Source organism: Peromyscus eremicus, chromosome 5, assembly GCF_949786415.1.
Source record: "Peromyscus eremicus chromosome 5, PerEre_H2_v1, whole genome shotgun sequence".
NCBI classification, from domain to species: domain Eukaryota; kingdom Metazoa; phylum Chordata; class Mammalia; order Rodentia; family Cricetidae; genus Peromyscus; species Peromyscus eremicus.
In genome coordinates this window covers 19,071,723-19,097,291 of record NC_081420.1, presented here as the reverse complement: position 1 = coordinate 19,097,291, position 25,569 = coordinate 19,071,723, and the positions used below count along the sequence as shown (strand labels likewise).

General features: G+C 44.3%; 1 pseudogene; it reads right to left on the bottom strand.

The window, feature by feature from the left end:
- On the bottom strand, positions 1-25,320 carry LOC131910681 (small ribosomal subunit protein eS21-like; annotated as a pseudogene).
- Between the last annotated feature and the right edge of the window lie 249 nt (positions 25,321-25,569).

Sequence of the window (25,569 nt, the reverse complement as noted above, 5' to 3'; positions counted from 1 at the left end):
TCACAAGTTCTTTGAAACAATTCCATGAGCATTAGCCAATCGTAGAATAAAATCATCTGGCTCTCCCATCCTGCGAATGGCCCCACAGATAGCATAGGTTTCAGACTGGCCATTAACCCACTTGTGACCTTGCCAGCCTCAGCCACATTCATCTGGATGAAGGTGTCGTCCTTGACGACAATGATGCGGTTGCTTTCAGAGCATTTCCAAAGCACATGTTGGTTGATGAACTTGCCCTCGTGGTTCTGCACGTGGAGGATGTGCCTGCTCACTCCAGGTCCAGTGGGAGTGCAGAAAGATGGTTTGCTTGTTTGTTTTAACCTTGGGGTTTTTTGCTTTGTTTTGTTTTGACACAATGTCTCACTATATAACCTAGGCTGACCTTAAACTCAAACTTCTCCTGCCTTTGTGCCCCCCCCCCCGACTTGCCCAGTACGGGTATATTCATTTTTACTACATAAATTATATACATAATAATGGAAAACCAGGCAAGTCCCAGGAACTCATTTCTATCTCTACATAATTTATTTCAAAGTTGACAAGCACAGTTCCCAATGATGACCTCCAGGTTCACAAATGCAAACGAGAATAAATTAATCAGGGAAAGTATCTCACCATGAACCTACTTACTAAGAGCAACTGAATCTGGTATAGCAGACCCCACTCAAGTTTCACAGTAGAATTCTATATAGCTGTAAAGAAAACTGAAATTGATATGTCAATGGATGAATTGGAAAATACTGTACTGAGTGAAATAACCTAGACCCAGAAAGACAAATGCCACACGTTCTCTCTTATTTGTGGTTCCTAAATCTAAAGCTTTAGATTTGAGTGCATAACCTGGAATAACCACAGAAGCCAATAAAGTAGAATACTGCAGGAGTGGGGGGGAGAGTGGAGAAATGTCAGGACACTGATATCATGAAGAGGGAAAGGGGAAATAGGGAAAGACTTAACTAGGTGGCTAATATAGAGTGAGGGGGTGGGGGGAAGGGGAATAACACTAAGGGTGTTTGGAAAAGCCATAGGGAAGCATATTATTTTATGAACTTTTTTTTTTTTTTTTTTTAAGGCAGGGTTTCTCTGTGTAACTTTGGATCCTGTCCTGGAACTTCCTTTGTAGACCAGGCTGGCCTCGAACTCACAGAGATCCTCCTGCCTCTGTCTCCCAATTGCTGGGATTAAAGGTGTGCACCACCACTGCCCGGCTATAAACTTATTTTAAAATACATATATAGACAGGCAAATAGACAGTAGATAGATAGATAGATAGATAGATAGATAGATAGATAGATAGATAGACAGATGAGTTTTAGTGCAGTTACCTAACAAAGCAGGCTAATGATCCCCTACATCCAGGAGCTCCAGACTAACAAAAACCCCAGTGTAAGGCCGGTGATATCTCCCTTCATCAAATAAACCTCTTTTTGCAGCAAACAGACAATATTATGAGATCTACAACCTACCAAAATGCAGAGAATAAATAACTGTGGGGTGCCCAGCCCCAAATGGGGCATCTATAACACAACTCTCACACCTGAGGTTCAGGGAACATTGAGGAAGAGGAAGCAGAACAAATGTAAGAGCCTGAAGGCCTTTGCTCAGTGACTGCCGTCTGAGTGTCTTCTGGACAGGACAGCCTTCAACTCTCAACAACATGGCTGACTGTCTGAGGCCTGCAAAGATCACACCAATGGACACACCAACATGGATGGAGAAAAATTTCACAAGCCCTCACCACTAGATGAAGAGCTACAAACAGTCAAGGCTGCTGAGAGAGAAAACTAGTTTTTGCTGGAAGTTTTCCCGCCCCCTTTCTTAGATAGACACACACATACACACCTCCCAGTCCTAACAGGTCAGTCACAACCACATACAAATAAGGGCAACACTAGTTGAATTCAGTTGGGGTGAGAGTGTATCAAAAATAAATACAGAAGAAGAGATCATGAACATGAGGGAGGTGTGGAGGGGCACAGAGGAGTTGGGGGGAGATGAAAATACAATGTACTTCTGTATGAAATCTTCAAATAAAAGAAAAACTAGGGTTCCTTTCTCCTCTCCAGTGGCTTCTACCCTGTGACATGGGTCTCTGCAGAGTAATCACAAGGACATTCCAAATCTACACTCATGCCAAGTAGCTGCCAGTGATGAAATAATTAAGAGTATAATGACCATCACATAAGGCTCATTAAGTTCTTTGGTACTAACAAGGGGTCCTCACCCTCGTAAAGAATGAGGGCCATTACTCTAGTCTGTGTTGGATGCCTAAGACTTTATTACATTCATTTATTTTTATTTATTTGAGGTGTGTGTGTGTGTGTGTGTGTGTGTGTGTGTGTGTGTGTGTGTGTGTGCTCACCCACCCCACAGTGGACCTGGGAATTGAACTCTGGTCGTCAGGTTTGGCAGCAGGTCCCTTTACCCTCTGAGCCATCTTCCTGCCCTGACTCCTGAGACCTTGTGTTTACGTTATCTCCCATCTAGGCCCATCCCCCTTCAGAGGACATGGCCACAAGCTTTCACTGTCAGGATGGCTTCGAACGTCTAACTTTTGATTTCAAAGCCTGTAGTATAGGCTTTGTGAATGGGTGGGAGTCTCAGCTACTCCACTGGATACTGTGTATCTGCTCGTCTACAGTAGCTTTCATTCAAAGGCAACTTCTCAAGCTGAGCATGGCAGCACACATTTGTAATGTCAGCTGTTATAAGGCTGAGACAAGAGGCATGTTTGAAGATATCCTGGGTTACGAATAAACACCAAGTCTAGCCTTGGCTACATAGCAAAACCCTAGCTCATAAAAGAAAGGACAAAAAGGCTTTCAAGATGGCTGGGTGGGTAAAGACACTTACTGCCACAACTGACTGCTTGAATTCAATCCTTCGGATCCACTTAGTGGAAAGAGAGAACCAACATCTACAACTTGTCCTCTGACTTCCACACTTTAGCCAACCATGGTATGTGCACAGACACACACACACACACACACACACACACACACACACACCAAATACACATTAAATAACTGTAGTTTTAAATTTAAAACAAATTTTAAAATGTATCAAATTTTTCCCTTTAAACACATTTTTTAAATTAAGGGAGTACTAACTTTTTTTTAAGGTTTGTTTATTTTATTTTATGTGTATGGCTATTTTGTCTATATGCATGTGTGTGCATCATATGTGTGCTTGGTACTCACGAAAGTCATAAGAAAAGGCAATAGGTTCTCTGGATCTAGAGTTATGGAGCCACTGTGTGGGTGCTGGGAACCAAATCCATGTCCTCTATGAGAGCAACAAGTGCTTTTAGCTGAGGAGCCATCCCTCCAGTCCCATCTTTCAACTTTTTAAGTGGAAAACAGAAAAAAGGTATTTATTCAGCTGTGGCCACATTAGGAAGTAGGAGAAAGAGATCCAGCAAACCCCTCAAGTCCAGCTTTGGGGTGCTCAATTGTAAATAGAGGGCCCAGGGCCATATACACTCGGCCATCAAGGTCAACCTGTGGTCACAACCACTTCTGATCCATCATTATCTAGGCCTCAAGCTCATATTGTAAGGTGGTCTGACAAGGTGTTAGAACTGTATAAAATCTCTTTCTGGGAGATAAGTTCCCCCATGGAAGAAGTTCCCATGGCTGGGGTGAGGAGCATCCATTGTTTCAATAATTTGATAATCAGATTGAGAGACACAAGTGTCTCTTTGGAATATTTTCATTCCTCCTTTAAAAAAAATGTAAAAATAAATCCCAGCACTCAGAAGGCAGAGGCAGGTGAGTCTCTGTGAGTTCGAGGCCAGCCTGGTCTACAGAGTAAGTTCCAGGACAGCCTGGGCTACACAGAAAAAACCTTGTCTCGAAAAACAAACAAACAAAAAAATTTAAAAAGAAACTTCTCATTGAATGCTTGTATGTAATTCCTTTGTTTTGTTTTGGTTTTGTTTGGTTTTGCTCACTATGTAGCCCAGGCTGGCCTAGATCCACCAGCCTCTGCCTCCTGAGTGCTGAGTTTAAAGGCATGTGCCACCATTTGAAGTATGTGAAACTCTTTTTATCTTTTTAATTTTTTTTTTTGTTGTTTTGTTTTGTTTTGTTTTTCGAGACAGGGTTTCTCTGTGTAGCTTTGCGCTCACTTGGTAGCCCAGGCTGGCCTCGAACTCACAGAGATCCGCCTGGCTCTGCCTCCCGAGTGCTGGGATTAAAGGCGTGTGCCACCATCGCCCGGCTAATTTTTTTATTACATTTACTTGGAGGGCGTGCAAGTGGAGAGCATGCGTGCATGTACATGTGTTCATATTTGTGTACTCACAGATCTGGTATAAGGACATGAGTTCAATCTCTAGAACCCAGCTAAAGGTGGAAAAAAGAACTGACTCTGCTGACCTCTGACCGCCACACACACACACTGGCATGCATTTGCCAACATGTCATACAGACACAAAATAACCAAATAAATATGTCTTTAAAAATGCATAGCCTGTTTTCTACTGGTTTCATTCTTAGGCAATGAACAGATCCAGCCAAATGTCCCCTTTAATCCCATATCTGTTGTGGAAAATTCCTTTATACTGAGTGAAGATGTGTCACTGTGATTGGTTTAATAAAGAGCTGAATGGCCAATAGCTAGGCAGGAAAAGATTAGGCGGGACTTCTGGAGACAGAGGGGTCTCATGGAGGAAGAAAGGCAGTGTCCCCAACCAGACGCAGAGGAAGCCAGGCATACAGGAGGAGAGGTAAAAGCCACCAGCACATAGATTTATAGAAATGGGTTGATTTAAGTTATAAGAGCTAATTAGAAACACGCCTTAGCTAAGGTCGACTTTTCATAATTAATATTAAGTCTCAGTGTCTTTTTTTGTGAGCTGGTGGCCCAAAGAAATATCTGCCTATCTAGCTCATTTCTCTGAACCTTAGTATCCTGGTCCCTAAAGTGGAGATCCTATTTCCCATATATAAACTATGGCATGGGCTTGACCAAGGGCTGGGCCAATAGTGGCTGGAGCCGTTGTGTCTTATTATCTACCAGGACTCCTATTATTAAAGACCGCAGAGGAATTCCACCAGTGTGGAGTGGTGAAGGCAAATGATTAAGAGAACTTCTTGTGGAAGTGCTAAGTCAGCTCAGGTCCGGACTCCTTATCTAAGCCAATTAAAGTAATCAGGAGAGAGCTGTGGTGAGGATTTTGGTCTGTGAGAAGGAAGTCATAATTTGGCCAGGATGGCTTAGTTTCAAAATAAAAATTTTAGTGAGCATTATTTTAAAAGAGCAAAAGAAACCCAGGTCATCTTAACAGAGCCCCTTTTACACACACACACACACACACACACACACACACACACACACACACACACGGCTTTCAAGTATCCTTGAAGTCAATAAAATTATGACCCTGATACATGAAGAGAAAATGCCCTAGAGCAGCCAAGAGTGAAAATAAACATGAGTACACAATAAATTAGGATCTCCTTCCTCTCGTTCTACCTCCTACATGCTTGGGTTTTGCAAAGGGGTAAAAATACAGCCCATCTGGAGGCTATGGCATAATCAGGGCTCCACTCCCCAATGTCGATGCACATGCGCACACACACACACCTCCCCCAGGTGACTCTGGGCCCTTGCATCAGGGGCACTGGATAAACATGAGCTGATATAGATGGAATGAGCAGATGTCTGCAACCCCACGCCTAGCCTGCAGAGGACAGACAGTGAGTAGGAGGCCCGGAGAGGAACAGACACCCCATTTTCTGCCCACTCCCTGATCCTGTGAGTGGGAATGGTGAAGGTGGGAAGAAGTGCTCATTCCTGCCTTCGGTGACACCCTCCTCCCATCTTTGGTGACACTCTCCTCTGCTCGAAACTTTCCCTACACTGTGACTATTTGGGTTTGAATGTGAAATGTGCCCCCCCCACCATGTAACACTTGGTCCCATTGATGGTACTTTTTAAAAAGGTGGTGGGAATATTAAGAGGTCGGACCTAAATGGGAGAGTTGTTCCTGGGGGCACGCCTTTAAATGGCATCCGTGGTCCCCAGTCCTTCCTTGCCCTCTGTTTCTTGTCTACCATGAGGTTAAAAAAAAAAATCTTCCCACTACACATTCCAACCACCATGATGCTCCTCCCAACCATATGGAATCAAGAGACCATGGACTGGACCCTCTGCAAAGGTGAGGCAAAACAACCACACACACACACACACACACACACACACACACACACACACACACACTCGTCACCTTGGACTATTTTCTCAGGCATTCTGATCACAACAATGCAAATTAACACAATGACCTTGAAATATAGATAAAGTATTAGAGCCAAAGCAGGCTAAAGTTCACGTGCAAAAGATGAGAAAACTGGGGTTGGAGATTTAGCTCAATGGTAGAACGCTTGCCTAGCAAGCTCAAGGCCCTGGGTTCGGTCCTCAGCTCCAGGGGGGAAAAACATGAGAAAACTAGGAAGACCCTTTTCTTAAAACACAAAGCTTGTTACATTTATGTGTATGTGCCATCTTGCCAGCTCCAAAGCCTCCTTCCTGCCCTCTCTCCCTCCTCCACCTCTCCCCCTGTTGCTTCCCCCCTCTCATTGGTACTAGGATCTAACACATGTTCAGCAATCGTTCCATCCCCCAACTATATCCTCAGCCAAATATACATCTATATCTTTTAATTTTCAACCAGAGTCTCAGTAAGTGTCTAAGCAGGCTTTGAACTTGTGATCCTCCTGCTTCAGCCTCCTGAGTGGCTGGTATCACAGGCCTGTGCCACCAGGCCCAGCAGAAACAGAGCCTTGAAGTGACTCATCCAAGCTCAACTACTATTTCACTGGAGGAGCAGAATCAGACTTCAGGTCTCCTTCCTCCTTCCCAGACCAGTCTTCCTTTGTTATAAATTATCCTTCTATATGGCCAAAGACCCTAAATATGATGTGGCCAGGATTGGGTGGGCATTTGAAACAATGAGATTCTTCTAGAGCATCAACAAAATATCTCTCTGAACTTTCCAGATGAAGAAGAAGGCTGGGTGGTGGTAGTACACGCCTTTAATCCCAGCACTTGGGAAGCAGAGGCAGGCGGATCTCTGTGAGTTTGAGGCCAGCCTGGTCTACTGAGCAAGTTCCAGGACAGCTAAGGCTGTTACACAGAGAAACCCTGTCTCAACAAACCAAAATAAAGAAAGAAAGAGAGAGAAAGGAAGGAAGGAAGAAAATGACTTGGAGAGGGGCCTGCTCATCAACTTCAAACATCTGTACTTACGATGTGTCAAGTTAGGTACCAGGTGCCAGAAAAGGAAGAAATGGATGAGACATCTCTTGGAGGTGTTCCTCAATTAAATTCTAGTCCATCAAAGTGGATAAACAGAGAGGAGACTCAGACCATAAATGAACGTGGAATAAACACAGATAACAAGGAGACAAGATTAAATATTTAGATTATATATCGGCCAGGGGTTAAGTGGATTAGTGGTGTGATGAGTTGGGCCAAGTTACAGGATTTCCATGTTTAGACAGAGTGGATTAGGTTTTGCAGTATATGAAATGCCGAGCTGAAAGTGCTGTCCTCAGCACTGACACCCCACATTCATCACTAGGGGTGCCTTTCTGTCAAAAGGCAGAAAGAACAAGACCTCGATGTCTCACGCATCTTTATGACATCTCAGTGAGTCAGCTAGCCAGCCCTGTAATTCCCAGACTTCTGAGGAGGACACAGATGCAGGGCAGGGAGGGGAAGGTCAAGAGCCACTAAAATCCAGTCCTGGCTCCTCTTCCAAGCCCTTCGAAATGACTCCCTGGAGCACTTGGGCAATCCAAACAGGCACCAGCATGGCGAGCCATTGTACCACAACCCTTTTGATCTTCTCTCAGAGGCTGAGAAATTGTGAGTTACCTTGTCATTATCTCCCTCAAGTGTACAACTCAGATTTTCTCTAGAGCATAAGTTTCCTAAGGGCAGGGGCCAGCTTCATAGTCCCACTCACTCTGCTTGGTAGCCAGAAACTCTGAAGATACACACATGTTCCCTCCTTTGTCTAGAGAGCAGAGGGCTGGGCAGAAGGTCTGGCAACCAGACGTGGTTCTCACTGTCCACGGACTTCCTGCCCTGTCTACCTTCCTCCCCCAGGAAGCTTCTAGAACAAGTCTCTGCGAGGACAGTGATTCATGTAGATGCCCCTGAGGTCATCTGCTTGACACTATCCCGGGAACAAAGAGGGGCATTCTCCAGGACCCGTGAGAAGGGCCTGGACGCCTCCATCTTTGCTTTTCTGGAGAGGAGGATACCACAGTCATAGTTTTGTGGGACTCCCACAGATGATACTTCCAGGAGAATAATGAAAGGCACAAGCTTGCTTCCAGTTCCAAACCTGAACTTGTACCTTCCTGTAACTTCTCCCAAGCATGATGCTCAGTTACCACCCAGTACGTGAGAAAGCTAAAAAAAAAAAAAGTTTTTTAAAAAAGTTATTAAACATGTTTGTTTGTTATAGTGTCACTGGGTCTTCTGTCTGTCTTCTAGGCCTTGGTTATATGTGGAAACTGACTTACAAAGCTTCTAAGAGTGAAATACAGCTACCACGGAGGGAGATAAAATAAAGACCTGGGTTTAACTCCTGGTCCTGTTGAGACAGAATACCTTGATTCAGTCTTTGCATATTCCTGTACCATGTGGTACAAAATATATAAAATTTTTTATGCGTTAATTCAACATATGAATGAACCAATAAATTAAATTGCATTGTATAATAACAATAAAAAATAAATGGGGTGAACTAATGAAATACTTTCTGTTGTTTTACTTCATTTCGTTTTGTTTTGTTTTGTTGTGATAAAGTCTCATTCTGTAGCCCAAGCTGGGCTCACATTGGTGGCGATCTTCCCGTCTCAGCCTCCCAGGTGCTGGAATTACAAACATGAGCTGCTCTGTCCGGCTTGGCTGTTGTTCTTTTCAGACAGAGTCTCATCATGTAGCACAGGCTGGTCTTGAACTCCATACATAACTGAGGTTGGGAGCTCTTGATTCTCCTTCCTCTACCTCCTCAGTACAAGGATTACAGGCATGTAACACAAAGCCAGGCTCTAATGCAACCACTGATAAACAGGAGACAATTGAGATATTAAATAAACTACCTATCAATCTAAATATTTGTCTCTCAGCCGTATACAAAGAGAACTGTCCTAGTCTCAAAGTGTATCCCGGCTAAGCATAGTCCTTCATGTTTACAATCTCAGCACTCAGAAGGAGGAGGCAGGATGATCAGGAGTTCAGGGTCATCCTCAGACTCACTGAGATCAAGGCTAGGTTAGAATTCATGAAACCCTGCCTCAAAAATCAAACAAACATCTGGGCATGGCGGCACATGCTAATAATCCTAGCAATCTCAAGGCAGAGACAAGATCTCTATGAGTTCAAAGCCAACCTGGTCTACACAGAAAGACCATGTCCTAAAAACAAAACAAAACATTTTATTTCAGTAAAAAACAAACAAAAGGCACAAGCTCTCTGCCTTGTTTGTTTCCTTGTAGGGTGTTTTGTGGGACAAAGGGTTATAGTTTGGATATGAAATGTGTGGGACAGTTTTAGAAGGTTGTGATATTCTGTTTGTGTTCTGACAAATAAAGCTTTCCTGAAGATCAGAGGGTGGAGCTAGCCACTAGTTAACCATAGAGACCAGGCAGTGGTGGCACATGTCTTTAATCCCAGCACTGGGGAGGAGGAAGCGGGAAAATCAGGAGTTCAAGGCCACCCTGGGCTACAGGAGATTGAACCAGTCTAAAAGAGAAACAGAGCCAGGCAGTGGAAGCTCATGCCTTTGATCCCAGCACATGGGAGGATCATGTCTTTGATCCTAGCACATGGGAGGATCATGCCTTTGATCCCAGCACATGGGAGGATCATGTCTTTGATCCTAGCACATGGGAGGCTCACATCTTTAACCCCAGCACTAGGGAGGTGGAGATAGGAATAAAAGGTAGGTAGATACAGGACCTGCTGTCTCCCCCCCCTCCATGACCCCCATTCAATCTGAGGATTCTTAGAGACAGGATGGCCCATTCAGTCTGAGGATTTGTAGAGACAGGATCTTAAGCCCCCCATTCAGTCTGAGGTTTCTTAGAGATAAGTTTCTGGTGGCGGCTGCTGCTGCTTCTCTGATCTTTCAGCTTTCACCCTCAATAGCTGACTCCAGGTTTTTATTGCTAAGACTAATTAGGATCTCACTTTATTTAGGAAGTGGGGCCTAACTGGAGAATGGAAGCCCCTAGAGGGCTGGACTTTATGGCTTATACCCTACCTCTAGCTATGGTCTAGCTCTCTGCTTCCTGGTCCATTGAGATGTGAGAACTTCTATCCACCATATGAGACCCTCCTGCCACCACGAACTCCACCATAACATACCCTACTGTGATGGAGTGTAGTCTCCCAAACGATGAAGCAAAATGAATCCTCCCTTACATTGTTTCCGTCAGTGACTTGGTCACAGTACCAAGGAAAGTAGCTAACCGAGGATGGGATGGGGTCTCATCACATAGGCCAGGCTGGCCTGGAACTCCAGACGCCTCTCCTTCTGCCTCCACAGTGCTAGGATTGCAGAGGGGTCTTACCACACCCAGCACCGTTCCAGTGTATTTGACTACAGTTGATTTGCCTGTTACCTTCACCTGCCGCAGTAACTTGGTCTCCTAAGATGAAGTGAGAGACCACACCTCTCCTGGCTAAGAACAAACTGTTCCACATCTAACCAGAAGTTTGACAGAGACAAATATTGCAAATGGTTGCCAGGTGTGTGCAAATAGGCTCGTGACCTTTATCCACCCTCCTGTTGGGCGAGGTCATCATCATCCTACTCCGAATCACATTGGATGGGGATCCTGGACCATCTGTTCACCCACTTTCCCTTCAGTGCCCGCCTAGTCAGTCACCTGCACTTCCTCAGAGAGACATATGTCTTCTGCCCTCCCTGGCCACCTCCCCAGCTGATTTTCCCGAAGCACTAACCGGTTCGTCCTGGTGAAAATCTTCAGAATAAATGTGTCCATTACAGCTTCCCTCGTGTGCTCTTTGTTGGATAAATGACAACCTAACACAGAGCCCTGAAGTTCTAAGGGACTCTCAATCCTTGAAAGACCAGCTTATATATGGCCCTCTCAGTGAGACAACAAAAGAAACTGTTAGACCAAAATGACTTTGGCCTTCACTGTCCATGTGAAGGAGATGCTTAAAGGGGTAGGTGTGGGGGAAGTCCCGAAACAGTTAAAATATTCCTTGAAAATACAAACTGGCAGACTGAATTCATTATCGTGGAGTCTCTTTCTTTCAAAAGCAGAAAAACATTTTTTTCACTCCCTGGGTTATGTGCTTTAAACATGGTCCTGACATCTGTTCTCTAAACACAAAAGAAAAGCATGCTTTCAACTCCAAACACAGATAAAATATGAAAACACAGCTATGTCTTCCTGGGCTAGGGACAGGCTAAGTGACAAGGATTTGCATGACTAAGCTTCTGCTATGCTGACATATGCAAAATTCAGGAGCAATCAAATCATTCTTAGCTTGACAAGGTTGAAATGAGAAACAGAGCTTTTACCTTGGGCCTGAAGCCCATGGGCTCACCTGAAAACTCTGCCTGAGCCAACTGAGCAGCAGATCTAGCTGAATGTTGGGTCTCCTTATTTGAAGACTCGTGGAGATAGGAAGAGTGATCAGTAGAGATTAGACCAAGGCAATGGTCACACGGTTCACCTGAGAGACTTCATAGGTACAAATTGTATTGTACAATTTGTACCTACAGATATCAAGTACAAATCGATGTGTCTGTTACTGTTCCTTGCCTTCAGTGCTGGACCTTACGCATGCCAGGCACTCTATGCCTCAGACACGTGCCACAGTCCACAAGTTGCTTTTTAAATTCAATCCTAGCTCAGACACAAAGTCTGCAATCCTAGCTCCCAAGAAGCTAAGGCAAGAAGACTGCTGTGTGGTCCAGGACAGCCTAGGATGCCCAGTGAGTTCCAGGCCAACCTGGGATACATAAGTGAATTCTTGTCTCAAGACATCAGAACTAGGGACAGCAAGACGGTTCGATCAGTAAAGGCACTTGTAATCAAGCCTGACGACCTGAGTCTAATCCCCAGAACAACCCACATAAAAGGAGAAGGGAGCCAGCTCCACGATTGTCCTCTGACCTCCCCATATGTGTACTATAGCATGTGTGTGCTCCACATATATCACGCACACATGCACGCGCTAATTAAATTATAGTTTACTTGTTTATTTTGTGGGGTGGAAGGATACACATGTGCCATGGCAAATATGTGGAAGTCAGAGGTCAAACCTGCTGAGAGTTGGCTCTCTTCTTCCATTATGCAGGTCTCATGAACCAAACTCAAGTTGTCAGGCCCAGGGACAAGTGCCAGCCCCCAAACCCACCCTTTTTTTTTAATTAGAAGAAAAATAAAAAATAGGAATGGTAGTAGACACCTATAATCCCAACATTTAGGAAGTACAGGTAGGGGGATCAGGGGATCAGGTTAGTGTCTTCTATACAATTAATTCAAGGCTAGCCTGAGCTACATTAGACTCTGTCTCAAAAACAAAAACAGACTTGGGTGTGATGACACACATCTTTAATCCCAGCAGAGGCAGAGGCAGAGGCAGGCAGATCTCTGGGAATATAGGGCCAGCCTGGTCTACACAACAAGAACCAGGTCGGCCAGGGCTGCACAGTGGAAACTGTTATTTATTTGCAGCGCTATTTACAGGGCTAGAAAGAACACAGGTATATGGAAACCCACTACAAGAGATTTATTAGGGGAGGGAAAGGGGGACCATGCCTACTGGAAACGAATAGTGCAGAAGAGAGAGTAGGGAACGGGTGGAATCTGCTTTTATAGGTCGTGTGTCCATCGTGTCCCATCCCCCCCCCCCCCCCGGGCTGGTAGTGAATTGGAACCAATCTTGGGATTTATGAGACCCTGTCTCAAATTTAATTAATTAACTTAATTAAACTTTTAAAAATGACAACCAGGACTGAAGAGATGGCCCAGCGGTTAAGAGCACTGGCTGCTCTTCCAGAAGACCCAAGTTCAATTCCCAGCACCCACATAGCAGCTCACAACTGTCTGTAATTCCAGTTCCAGGGGATCTGACACCTTCACACCAATGCACATAAAATAAAGTTTAAAAGAAAAAAAAAATGACAGCTGGTATGGTGGTGCACACCTTTAACTCCAGCATTTGGGAGGTAGAGGCAGGTAGATCTTCATAAGTTCAAAGCTGATCCTGTTTCAAAGAAAATAAAAAATATTTTAATAAAAATAAATTCACCATTGGGGCTCAGTGGTAAGAGAGCATGTTTAACATGCTTAAAGATAAATAAATTACCTTATCTTTGGAAAAAAATAACAAAGCCTAGAAAACTGGACACGGTGGCTAACTCTTGCTATCTAGTTACTCAGAAAGCTGGGGCAAGAGGGTCACAAATTCCAGACCAGCCTCAGCTATATAGAGAGACTGTCACATAACAACAAAAGCTAAAACCCAGAAAGTAAGGAATGCTTATCCTGAAACATTTCATGCTGAGTTTTTGAGTGGTCTTTGGTGCTCTTTTTTGTTTGTTTGCTTGTTTGTTTTATTTTGTTTTGGTCTTTGTTGTTTATTTTGAGACAAAAATCTCACTGTGTAGCCCAGGTAGCATGGAACTTGATGTGAAGACCAAACTGACCTTGAACTCATAGAGATTCACCTGCTTCTGCCTCCTGAGTGCTGGGATTAACGGTGTACACCACCATGCCTGGCCTCAGAGCCTTTTTTTTTTTTTTCCATTTTTTTTTTTTTTTGTTTTTTTTTTGTTTTTTGTTTTGTTTTTCGAGACAGGGTTTCTCTGTGTAGCTTTGCGCCTTTTCCTGGAACTCACTTGGTAGCCCAGGCTGGCCTCGAACTCACAGAGATCAGCCTGGCTCTGCCTCCCGAGTGCTGGGATTAAAGGCGTGTGCCACCACCGCCCGGCTTTTTTTCCATTTTAAACAAGTTTATCTAAACAAGATATTTGAATGAAATGATCTAGGATCATCTTATTTTTCTTTCCCAAGGGTAATTTACCCCTACTTAAAGACAGATTGAGCTACATATAACAGCTATGTACAAAAGAGTTATAAAATTGTTTTTGCCTTGGATCTATTTAATAAATGTGTGACCTCCTGCAGTAAACAAATTCCCAACAGCTCACTTAGCCAAACATGTCAGAGACAGCATCTCTGTTGTTCCCTTTCTAGTACAATCAGGCCAAATTAGGGGTTCCTGTCACGGGAAGTCTGTCACTGGTCCGCTAGCCAGCTGAGAAGAGCATCTTAGCCCAAGAAGCGGAGTTTTCATTGGGAATGGACTTTATAGAAAGAAAAGATGGGGCTGGAGACATGGCTCAGTGGTTAACAAACCTGAGCATGTTTGTTAAAAGAAAATTCAAAGTCTCTTCTCATATCAGAAGAGCCATCTGGTATGGCACAGAAGAAATCAAAATCTAAGGACTATTATATTGTCATTAATCTCATTCCCCTGAAATTTACTTTGACTCTTCAAAAAAAAATTTTTTTTTCAGTATAAGTACTATTTCAAAATTTAAACATTCTGTTTTGATATTGATGATATTGTTAAGTACTAACCAATTCTAACCTTAGGCTTCATGTAACTTCATGTATGTGATTTCAGAATCTAGTTTACACAGATATTTAGAAATTAAGCCTGGATATCCCAGTGTCTTTAATAGATCATGACTCTTTAATCTCCCAAGATTTACAACATATGACATTTAATATGTTTAAGTTTTCTACAGTGAACAATAAAATTTCCTAACAGCAATCTCTGAAGTCTTTAAAAAAATGATGGGGCCCCAATGATGATTCTGCCTGAAAATACCACTAAATCGATAAAGATCAGCTTTAGACAACAAACTGCTCAGGTACCCTTGCTGTGGAATAATCCTCTTGTACACTACAAAGATTTGTCACTGGAATTGGTTTAATAAAATGTTGATTGGCCAGCAGCAAGGCAGGAAGTATAGGTGGGGTGACCAAACTAAGAATGATAAGAAGAAGACGAGCAATGTCAGAGTCACCAACAAACACAGAGAGGCAAGATGAGAATGTCATACTGAGAAAAGGGACCAAACCACTTGGCTAAACATAGATAAGAATTATGGGTTAATTTAAGAGTAAGAGTTAGCTAGTAACAAGCCTGAGCTATCGACTAAGCATTTATAAGTAATATTAAGTCTCTGAGTGATTATTTGGAATCAGGCAATCAGGACAGGAAATGTTTGTTTACATCCCCTAGAGATGCCATCACCCACCCCACCCCCAGACAGCAGGAAGAAATTTAAAACATGATATCCACTTTACCAAGAGGTGGGATGGGTGGCTTTTGGTCTTTCTCAGAGTTATGGATATTTGTCATCTTATAGCGGGTTGGTTACAAGTTGCTATAGGGTATGGGGCTAAACAAAAGAGATTAGATTCAGGAAAAGAAAAAGGGGGATAGACATGATAGGATAAAAAGGTAGATTATTAAATCTACTTTCAAACTAAAAAAGCAACTATCAGTCTTAAATAATTTACAATGGTATAGATTCCTGTATGTTGGTAAAAATTTAAGATTATTTTCGTTATACTGTATATATGCTTCTACTTCTATTTAAGATATTTTTGTATATTGATAGAAATTTAAGGTTTTTTGTTATACTGTATATATGTTTTTACATCTGTTTAAGATGCTTTTGTCTTGATTAATAGGTTTTTCTGTACCCCAATAATAAGTTTCTCCACTAATGCAGTAAGCCAGATCAAGCCAAATTGAAAAAGTCAAAGAACAGGTTTATTTGAGCAAAGCAACTCCTGGGTGAGCCCTCCAGCCCCAGAGATTGGGCCTGGAGAAGTCACACACCCAAACTAAAGCAGGGAGCTTATATAGCCTGTAGGTGAGAGGTGATGACCTGTCCACCACAAGCTGCGTTTGTGCCCAAGTATGGTCAAAAGCTGGAATGCTTGTGCAGGGACTTGGGCTGCTGGCAACTTTAGGAGAGAACTACAATAACCATCAAGAATTCAGAACTGGGGTCTTTGGTGCCTTCCCTTTGTTTAGAGATCTCTGAGTGGGCGGGGTTTGGAGAGACAGGAATGGGGCTTTCTGGATCAAGCAGGAGTGAGCTGGAGGCTCCAGCCAAATACTGATGAGGACACACTTCTGGCTGGGGAAAGAAAGTGATGCTTGGGCTAAAAGAGTTCTAGTAGTCCACTTATACCAGAGTTACTTCATAGTGTGAAAATCCAGACAGGTTCAGGAGTGCAGCTTGAACATGGATCTTAACTTTTATTTTTTGGATAGGGTCTCTTCTATATAGCTCTGACTACAGAGAACAAGACTTGGATTTTACTGTTTTCTAGTGTCTCCCCATGTTGAATGGAGCTGCTGGCCAGTGTTCATTTCCTGACTGGGTCTTTCTCTTTCTGAAAGGAGTCACTGGCCAACCACACCCGATGCCCATGTCACAAAGTCTGCTGAAAGCAGAGGTCATCCTGGCCTGGAGTTGCCTCTCTCTCTTTGAAACAGTAATCTCAGGCTGGAGCACATTTGGGACCTGCCCCCAGGATCTGGGGTAGGGTTGGTTCTGAGAGAATAAAAATGGATGCTGGTGCTTTGACAGTGGCAGGCCCTGACCACCCATGTCCCCAGTCATATGTCCCCAGCCATGGTGGGACTTCTGACTGACTAAAACCAAGTCCAGGGGACAAAGGAGTTACAACTCAGAGTTTTTCTGGCATTTTGAGGGGTTCTTGATTTTCTCTCTCTCTCTCTCTCTCTCTCTCTCTCTCTCTCTCTCAATTACTAGAGCTCAAACCCAGGCCCTTATTTACACAAGTCAACTGCTGTACCACTGAGCTGCACTGCCAGCCCTTGTTTCTTTGAGAGGCCCACCATAGGCAACTCAGTGTATGTGTGTGTGTGTGTGTGTGTGTGTGTGTGTGTGTGTGACATTAGGGACTGAATTCATGCCTTGTACATGATACTCGAGTGCTCTACCAAAGAGCTATATCTCTAGCCCAATAACTGGTATTGGTCAAATTACCCACCCTAGGAGATGGCTTCCAAGAAGCCAAATTCAATTTGATTTAGAAAAATTAAATAAAAGAGTTTCCCGCATTCATGTGTTGTAGAGCAAATTCAAGCTCATTTCTTGTAACACATGCTTGCCCACTAGTAATTTAAAGCTTTAACACAGCTGTTGCCCATCAAAATAAATCAGTCATCCAGGACCAGACTCTGTGTGTGGTACCCATGGCATCTCCATGACATCACTGCATCTCACAGATATGGCCTCCATCCCCTCGACCCAAAGACCACAAGAGAGAGTTCTTCGGTTATTAAAGTAGCTTTATTTTTTGAATGGGATGATCGCATTCTAAAAATCTTGTAGAACCATTTCATAATTTCCCTTTTTTTTTTAAGATTTATTTATTTATTATGTACACAGAAGAGGGCACCAGATCTCATTACCGATGGTTGTGAGCCACCATGTGGGTGCTGGGAATTGAACTCAGGACCTCTGGAAGAACAGCCAGTGCTCTTAACCTCTGAGCCATCTCTCCAGCCCATCATAATTTCCTTATATTTCCTTGTCCAGACTGAAATCCCAGATAAATAATCTTTCACTACATCGCCATGCTCTCAGAATCTGTTATTTCAGACATCGTGCTTTGCCCTTCTCTTACATGCTGCATCAGTTACCCCTCATGAAAGGTAGACTATGTCTTCTTTCTGCTGTTGTTGTCACTGCTGTCTTGTTTTGAGACTGGGCCATTCATGTTGCTCAGGCTCTCCTCCTGGGCTCAAGTGATCTATCCTCCTGCCTCAGCCTCCTGAACTGCTAGGATTATAGATGCATGTCACTGCACCCAGCTTAGTCACATTGCAGCTGAAGAAATTGCTTCTCAAAGAGCTGAATAACTTGTCTGCTTCTGCTCAGTGGTTAAACTGAGAGTAAAACTCGAGGCTGTTTGAACTGTAGTTCTTTTGTGGTTTGTTTCTACGAATCTATATAATCCTTTAGCCCTCTCCCAGGTCCACAAATAGTCCTTAGCATCACCTACCTACTTTACGTTTCACCTCCCAGAAGACCATCACACCTTAAAAAAAAAAAAAAAAAGGACAGGAGCTGGAGAGATGGCTCAGCAGTTAAGAACACTGGCTGCTCTTGCAGAGAATGCAGACCCAACTCCCAGAACACCCACATGGCAGTTCATAACCATCTTTAACTTCAATTCCAGGGGATCCTTATTCCCTCTTCTGACCTCCTCAGGTACCAGGCATGCATGATGTACACAGACATACAAGCAGGAGAAACACCAATCAATACACATAAAAAATTTTAAAAAATAGGCTACCTAGCCAGGCAGAGATGGTACACGCCTTTAAACCCCAGCACTTGGGAGGCAGAGCCAGGCAGATCTCTGTGAGTTTGAGGCCAGCCTGAGCTATAGAGAGAGTTCCAGGACAGCCAGAGCGATCCAGAGAACCCCTGTCTTGAAAAACAAAGGCTATCTTATCTGAACATCCCACCATTTCTAAAAACTAAAATTTAAAAACAACAGACTAAACAAAGAATAGAATGTCCTGAGTTGTATCTCCATTGATGGGAGTGTTTGCCTAGCATGCAGGAAGACCTGGGTTCGATGCCTAGAACCAGTGGCATGAACTGGGCATGGTGTTGCACAGCTACCGTTCCAGCACTTGGGAGGTAAAAGCGGGAGGATCAGAAGTTCTGTTTCATCCTTGGCGAGGTAATGACTTCCCGGCCCCACTGGGCTATGTGGAACTGTACTGGCTAGGTGTTTTTTCCTGTTTGTTTATTTTGTTTTTGTCAACTTGGTACACATAAAGAAGGCTAGGCTCATCTAGGAAGAGGGAACCTCAAATGAGAAAATGCCTCCATCAGTTTGGCCTGCAGGCAAGTCTATAGTACATTTTCTTGATTAATGATTGATGGTGGAGGGTCCAGCTCACTGTGGCCAGTGCCACCCTGGACTTATGGTCCTACATTGAATAATAAAGCAGGCTGGCGTCTGAAGAGATGACTCAATGGTTAAGGGAACTTGTTGCTTATGTAGAAGACCCAGGTTCCATTGCCCTCTGACCTCTGCAGGCACTAGGCATGCATGCAGTGTAGATATATACTATTAATCCCATGGATAGAGAATAAGACCACTAACACAGTTTAGACAAATTTGAGACAAGCTTTAATTAAATACTGTCCAGGTGGATGGGCTCTGGCCAGGTCCATACCCTAGTTCCTGGGAAATGGCCCAGAATCAAATATGGCAAGAACTTAAGAAAGAAAATCCAGCCGGGCGGTGGTGGCACATACCTTTAATCCCAGCACTTGTGAGGCAGAGCCAGGCAGATCTCTGTGAGTTCGAGGCCAGCCTGATCTACAACAGAGCGAGATCCAGGACAGGCACCAAATCTACACAGAGAAACCCTGTCTCAAAAAACCAAAAAAAAAGCACTGGCTGTTCTTCCAGAGGACCCTGGTTCAATTCCCAGCACCCACATGGCAGCTTATAGCTGTCCGTAACTCCAGTTCCATGGCATCTGATATCTTCACACCAATGCACGTAAAATAAACGTTAAATAAATTTTAAAGAGAGAGAGAGAGAGAGAGAAAGAGAGAGAGAGAGAGAGAGAGAGAGAGAGAGAGAGAGAGAGAGAGAGAGAGAGAAAACAGGCTGAACAAGCCATGGGGAGCAAGCCAGTAAGCAGCCTTCCTCTATGGCCTCTGCTTCAGTTCCTGCCTCCAGGTTCCAACCTTGAGTTGCCTTCCTGCCCCAACTTCCCTTCCTGGTGGACTCTAAGCGGAAATAACCCTTTCCCCGCCCCCAGTTGCTTTTGGTCATGGTGTTTGTCATTGCAATAGAAAGCTAACTAGCACAGGGACCTGACTCAAAAAAGGAGGAAAAAAATTGAACTGAATACTTCATACCAGGGCCTTAACTTCCTTCCTTTTTAAAATCTGTCTCCTTCTTTCCTTTCATTTTTTCCTTTCTACCTTTGTGTGTGTGTGTGTGTGTGTGTGTGTGTGTGTGTGTGTGTGTGTGTGAGTTGTGGTAAAGCTGGATCTGCTGATGTAGCTCAGGATGATGTAGATCAGGGATCTTCCTGTCTCAGTTTCAGGCCTAGTGTGCACCCTTCTAGGAATTCACAGACACTGTCCTTCATCCCTAAGACAGATGACATCATTAGATCCACTAATGCAGGATCATTGCACTCTCCCAAAACCATTGGTTTGGAGTCATATCTCCCAAGACACACTGAAGTGTCCTTGGCATGAATGGCCACCCTCATCAGGCAGATAACAGATGAGTTATGGTGATATTTTGTGTATGCTCTAACAAATAAAGAGAAGAAGAACAGCCAGCCACTAGTTCTTACCTCTATGAAATCCTCAGCCGAAAGGGGGTGAGCGCCTTTCTCCTCCTGCCTTATATTCTTTTTCTCTGCCAAGCCATATCACTTCCTGTCCCAACCTTCCTAGTGCTGGGATTAAAGGTGTGTGTGCCTCCCAAGTACTGGGAGCAAAGGCATGAGATCCCAAGTGCTGGGATTAAAGGTGTGTGCCACCACTGCCTGGCCTCTATGGCTATCTAGTGGCTGACTTTGCCCTCTGATCTTCAGGCAAGCTTTACCTGTTAGATCACACACAAAATATCACCACACTGCATAGATAGTTTCCAAATACCCAGATTCAAATGGGACTTCAACTTACAAGCTAAGACACATTGGGCAAGCTACTCTCCTTCTCTACATCTCAATTTACTAACTATAAAGTCATGGCAGGGGCCACTGGTTGTGAGACTACTAGAAGGTAGTGGGAATACCCTCTGAAAAGATTCTGGTCCCAAATTCTGTACAATGAATGAGAGGGAGGCCCCCCAAGAGGTCAAGAACTCCATCTTTATTGCTGCTCATGCTCTATCTTGTCTGAGGGTTATAATAGGGATTTGAATCACAATTATTTTTTATCTCTCTTCCCCTCCATTAACAATCTCATCTCTGGCAAACTTGAAGGCCCTTTCCATTTTAGTTGGATGGAACACCAAATAATAACTGTAATTTTTAAATCTTATCTGTCTCTGCAAATACTTCCAATACGGTAAGTTGGCCAAGTGTGGGTTGAATAGAGTTTTGTCATTCTCCTGAAATGGTATGTTGGCCTGTGTCTTGATTACGTTAGATCTTATCTACGTGACCTCTCTGCTTAAAAAACTGCTGCAAAAGTGCACACATGGACTGTGGTTTACCCCAAAGCATGTGTATCATCTATCCACACGTCAGTGACACTTCATCAGTCGCCTCTACTGAACGTCTTTGCTACAGTTATTCAAATCCTATGTGTAACCCAGACCCTGGATTTTCTTTTGTTCTAGCTCAGAGTTAACTAGTTTTTAAAAAGCTGCTTTCCAAATCAGAGTTCAAGTTCAGGTCAAAATGTCCCTCTACCCACCCCCCTCCCCACCACCCCTGCATCAGCCCCCTCGAGGCCTCTCAGCAAACAGAGCTAGGCACAGAGTTGAACAATTGAGTGAATAAAGGCATGAACAATCGTCCCAGCAGGTTCTGGGGCACTAAGTCAGGAGCGCTAGGACACAGGCCATCTGCTTTGTATCTTGACACCACAGGGCGTTGGTTTAGTCATTTCTCTTAGGTCTCTCTAACCTCCTCAGCAGCAGCATATTTATAGCCATTCAGTCATACCCCTTAGTGAGGGAATTTCAAAGCAGTTGAGATGAGTGACAATAATTAACAGTCCTAGGAAATTATGTCTATGGATAAGGGGAGAGAATTGCCAACGTAAAAATAGAACTCTCAGGTGTTCTGTTAGCTACAACCGTATAGACGCTGCCAGCTTCACACTCCTGGAACGGCATGGATGACCCCCTTTCCTACCGTCCATCCTTAATGACTGGTCAGCGACCTCTTGATGCCCACTCTTCCCAGTGTAATCCATAGACCGTCAGCATCAACAGAGCCCCCAGTAACTTGTGAGAAATGTGGACCGGTGAGCCACTCCCCATACCTACTAAATCAGCAGTAGCCTTTATACCAAACCTAGAGTGATGATAATGGTGCTTTTGCAAAAACTACCCTCTGGGTAGTAAGGCTCTAGATAGCTCATTTTCACTAAAGAGGTCACCCATACGGTACTCGTCACAGCTCTCCAGTTGAAGAGAAGCAGCAGAATGTATAGGAAACTGGGGACTGAAGAGATGACTCAGCCCCTAAAGGTACTTGCTGCGTGCAAGTATGGTGACTTGAATTTAACCCCTTTGACCTGTGTACGAATGGAAAGAGACCTGCCAGGATACACTTCCTGAGGTGCCGTCGCTGACAACAAATGACAAGCAAAAGCTTTAGAATTTCAGGTGGATGATGAACTTCTAGGTCAGTGTATGTCACGCTGAAACATTAGGAACAGCCCTCTATTATCATCCAGCGAGGTCAAGAATCTGTTTAGTAAGTAGCGTTGTTACCTCCCAAGACAATGGAGGTCCTTAAGCTGCATTTGACAGATTTATTCAGCCATTTCTTTGCTTGTTTGTATTTGTTTTTGTGTTAGGACACTTCGTTTCAACCACACAGGCTCCTGTGTACACCCGTGCCTTTTTTGTTCGTTGTTTTTAATGAGACATGGTCTAACTATGTAGCACTGGCTAGTCTACAGCTTTCTATGTAGACCAGGCTGGCCTCAAAATCACAGCGATCTGCCTGCCTCTGCCTCCAGGGTTCTGGGAGTAAAAGCGTGCACAGCTACTCTTCGCTCCACCTCCACCTCCTTCACCACTGGATCTGTTCCGGTGTCTGGCTTCCAGCAGCGACCATCAACTCCTTAAGCAAACCACTGGGAAGGAGGAAGGCAAAGACACTGTGCTGGTCCCAAGAAGGGCTGGCACGTGAATCCAGGCACCAAGAGATAACACTGTTTTTGAGGGCTAGGGATATAGTTCAGTGGTAGATTACTTGCCAAGTATGCACAGGGACCTAAAAAGAATACTCTTCTTGAGGACCATCATGAGGATTAATGCAATTCATTCTAACATTCTGATCAATCTTAGAAACTGTGGATTCAAGCCAGGTGTGGTGGTGTACACCTATAATCGCAGCAGTTGGGAGGCAGAGGCAGGAGCATCAGGAGTTCAAGGACAGCCTGGGCTATCTAGTGAGTCTGAGGCCACATGAGACTCTGGCTCCAAACAAAGAGGAGGTGGGAGCACTGAGAAGATGACTCGGTAGGTAAAGAGTTTGGACAGAAGGACTTGAGTTTGACTTTCCAGGATCCACACAAAGCTGGGTACAGAAGTCTTGGTGGGATGGCAGGCTGGGGGGCAGAGCGAGAATATTGAGACGCTCTTGGGCCAGCCAGCCTGGCACGACAAGCACACCATTAAACAGTGACAGAGAGTCCTCATGTTGAATGAGGTCGAGCTGGCAGTGAGACTCTCAATGGATAAGTTTGGGGGTTTTGACAGTACAGAGTGTTACCACAGGGATACTGCAAACTTACTATGATAAGCTCACCCCCCCCCCCCCCCCCCCCCCCGCCCACCCCGGAGCTGAGGACCGAACCCAGGGCTCTACTACTAAGCTAAAACCCCAACCCTATAAGCACATTTTATATCTATGTAAAACTAGGTAAAAACTGACCTTTTACTTGTTATTTATTTATTTATTTATTTATTTATTTATTTATTTATTGTTTTAGACATGATCTCACTATGTAGCCCTGGCTGTCCTGGAACTCAATATGTAGACCAGGCTGGCCACAAACTCACAGAGATCTGCCTGCCTGTGCCTCCGGAGTGCTGGGAGTAAAGGCGTGCACCACCACACCCAGCTCAAACTTTTTCTTTATTAAAAGAAAGAAAAGATCCTGTTGCTGGAGAGATGTCTCAGCACTTAAGACCACTGGCTGCACTTGCAGAGGTCCCAAGGCCTTTTCCCCACCCCCACACAGCAACTCACAGCCCTGTGTAAATTCAGTTCCAGGGGACTCTATGCCCTCTTCTGACTCCACAGACACCAGACATGTATGTGGTGTACACACAGACGTGCAGCAAAAACACTAGTGGATACAAAATAAAAATAAACTCTTTTTAAAATAAAATACATGCGGCCAGCATAGAGTATATTAGAGAAAGATTGTAAGCCTGGGGCCCTTAGCATAATCAATCAATAGGTTATCTTTCTAACAACAGGTTTCAAATTGCCAGGGAAGACAGAACAAACTGACCTTGAAATTCCAGGTCTAAGTTGAGTTTCTTGCTGCCTTCTAGCTTATATGGGACCCACTCAGTTAGCCTCTTGCCTCAGTCTCCCCCTCCGTCTGATGCTGGGAGCAGCTATCTATATCCAAGAGTTGGTCTGAATAAACAGGATTACAGATGTCAAAGTATGTCGGCCAGGGCTCCTCACCAGGTGTCTGTGGACCCTCATGGCCTTGATCTCAAGATTTTCATGATAGCCAGACATCAATAAAATCTGGCATGTGTATACACACACACTTTCTTCCTGGGTAGAGAGGTCCATTGCTTCCATTAGATTTTCAAAGGAGTCTCTGACCTAAATAAGTACCCTGATCCCCTTTTTCTCTGTAATTAATTACAGAGTGTTTACGGAGCCTTCACGGTGGAATCTGTTACTAGTGGTACAGCTAACTTCCTCTTCTCGGCTAACCTCAGCACTGTTCGGAGGGTTTACAGGGTTTGAGTTTATATGAGGTTGAGATGAGTTTGCATTTCACTTCATAGGAAGGAGTGGGTGAGGACCATGCCACCAGAGACGCCTCCAAGCCTGAGATCTTCTCGCGGGGAATCCAAACCTAAGGGCTCTCCCACAGCCCGGCGGGATGGAGTGAGGCTGAAGGAAGAACCCATTCTGGGGCTCACTGCCTGCTTTCCACTCAACTGATACCTGACATATGGCATGTGCATCGATGCTTATGAAGGTGATGATTCATTCCTAATCCTTAAAAAAAAAAAGTCAACCCTATGTGGCTTTGGCTCTGCTCCCCGAGTGCCCTTCTGTTCGCCAGAATGTCTGTTGTCACCTGCCACTGTGTGTATGTCACTTGCTCCTTGGCTTACCTCTCCCGCGGGCTCCCGGCTGGGTCTGCAGCACTGTCTCCTCTTCCCATGGCTCGTCCCTCTGCTTCTCTTTTGTGCTTTGTTTTGCTTGGTTTAGTTTAGAAACAAGCTTCACGTTGTAGCCCAGGTTGACTGGGCTCGCCATGTAGCCTAGGCTGGCCCTGAATGCAGTAGAAGCCTCCTGCCTTACCCTCTGTGTGCTGAGATGACAGGTATGAGCCACCATACCTGAGTCCTCTGTTCTGCTCTTCCGTTCCACATATGTCCTGGGTCGAATGTTCCCCCTAGGCTCTCCTCACACCTCTCTTACAGTTCAGCAGGTCAAGGTGCTTGCCACCAAGAATGAGGAACTGAGTTCAACACCTGGGACCCACGTGGTAGAAGGAGAACCTGC